We start from the raw sequence: 2,380 nt of genomic DNA on the forward strand, positions 1-2,380 counted from the left end.
ATCTTAGCCATTGATTAGGGACTTAATCTCAGCCTTTGAAATGTCAACGAGAAAAGTATAAGAGGAAGCTTGAGGGTCACTTGGAGAACACACCAAGTTTATCAAGAATTTGATTTTCTAGGGCAGGGATTGCTAAGGAAATCGAAGGAGTGATCTGAGTTGTAGCTGAGGGGTAGTGAATACAGAAGAAAAGAGGCAGAAAGGGTACTGGGAGCATCAGCGCAGAAGCCGGGAGTGGGTTGATGCAGAGCCAACTAGAGGCCACGCAGAGGCATCCAAAGGCCACGTAGAGGCAGCCAGGAACTATGTAGTGCCAGAAAGAGCCAGTGTGGGAGACATAGAGGCTCCAGAGGCTGACGTTGGGCCAGAGAGGCTGACGCAGACCCTAGAGGCTGATTCTGGGAGATTTCGTGGGGCATATTGGGGTTGATATTTGTCTTCGATTGAGAGGTACTACTTCCAAGGGAATTCTCTGTTGGGTGAGACATTTCTGGCACCCAGATTGTATTTTGAAACTGCTTAATAATAAAACTCTCAGATAGCTACACTGTTTTTCCTGCATTGGGTTTTTCCAGGGACATTAGTCCAAAAATAAAGGTGTCACTTGTGTGCTTGTTTTTCTTTCAGTTGATGATCTGTATGCGTTGAGACTGTACTTGTATTTATTTTTAGTATTTACATGGTAATTAACTTGTTAATTAGCAGAACAAGTAGGAAGAAATAAATCAAAAAGTACAGCAAGGGTTTCTAACAGTTAGACTAAGAAATTCCAACACATACAGAGTGAAAATTTATGGATGCCAAAAAATATGCAACTGGACACAAGTATACTTCGGTTGGGGAAATGGAAACACTCTACTTCTTGATGGTATTAGAGTTAATGTCAATAATTGAGTGGGTTATCATTATTTTATGTCTTGAACCTCTCCCTCAAACTGGGAATCCTCTCTTGATTAAAAAATCATTTTTCACTGAAAATGAAGTGTTTGTCAGCCCTTGCTTAAGGAAAAACATTACCACAAGGAAAAAAAAGGGTACCAAGTATAAGAAAATCACAAATTTCTCTATGGTTCCATTTGATCTCATGTTATCTTTTCATGAGTCTTTGGAGAACAATCATCTTCCTAGTTATGATCCACCTACACAATTGAGTAAGCTTTTGGAGGCTGCACATTTTGATTCACGGGTCCTTGGAGGGATTGTGCCCACAAATATGCCCCCGTAATGATAATTATGTCATTCAATGTGAGGCGATTTGGATTTGTCCCTAAAAGAAGATCTATTAGAAACATCATTCAGATATTTAAGCCTTTGATTGTTCTCCTCCAGGAGACAATGATAGACAAGGATAAGACTTTGTCTTTTCTATTGAAGATTGTTCCTTTTTGTCATGTTTGTGCGACTAGTGTTTTTGGCCTCTCAAGTGGCCTGGCTACTATGTGGATCTTAAAAAAATTAATCTTCGATCATTTGATTCTATTGCAGAGATCATCTTATCAGGATTTTAGAGGAGGAAGAAGGTGGCTTTGCATATACTTAATATATATGCTCCATATTTGGATAGAAGAAGTTTTTGGGATTGTTACCCACCACCTATGGGTTGTGTATATAGAGGAAAAATTTTCTCCTAGATGGTCCTCAGCCGACACCCAATGGCCCCTTGCAACCCTCATATAGCTCTATTTATCATTTTCTCCGCCACTTGAGCTAGCCATATGGTCCCTTACCCATCTATTATGATTGTATGTTTGAAGGTGGGTCTTCCAACCCCAAAGGTATGACTTTTCATTGGTTTGGTTGATTAATTTTCTTTACTTTACATAGGCTCTTTCTAGGATAGATTGGTGGGGGAATTTGACAGAAAGAGTGGGTTAGGCTTGTATTCTTGCCTCCACTACTTGATTCTATGGCTACCCTTGTATCATAGTCTCGTGGGATCTCCTTTATTGGCCATTGGCTTCAGGGTTGGCACTACAGGGGAAATCCCAATATTGGTTACATGGTCCTGCTTCCTGACACCACCTACATCGCTCCCCTTCCACTCATTTTAGCCTCGTTTACCTATCTTCCCATCTTGGTCCACATGTCCCTATTGGGTCTATTGTCGCTCGGATTGTACAGGCACCACGAAAACTGCTCAGGGTGAGAGCTATCACTCTGATCCCCATCCACTCCATTCTGTGAAAATTGTGAAACCCAAAATCCTACTGCAGCAACTGATAATATTTCTAAATCTAGCAAACCAGAAATCCTACTGCAGTAAACTGATTTGCATTACCTAGTTGTGTTCTTCATTTTAACAAGTTATTTTCAGAAATATTAAGAAAATATTAATGCAAATACAATGCAAACTACACCAATATACAGATCAAGTACTGAA

The sequence above is a fragment of the Pinus tabuliformis genome, chromosome 2_1, assembly GCF_031772625.1.
Source record: "Pinus tabuliformis cultivar Carrire ecotype Pingquan chromosome 2_1, CPIR1, whole genome shotgun sequence".
Taxonomy (NCBI): Eukaryota; Viridiplantae; Streptophyta; class Pinopsida; order Pinales; family Pinaceae; genus Pinus; species Pinus tabuliformis.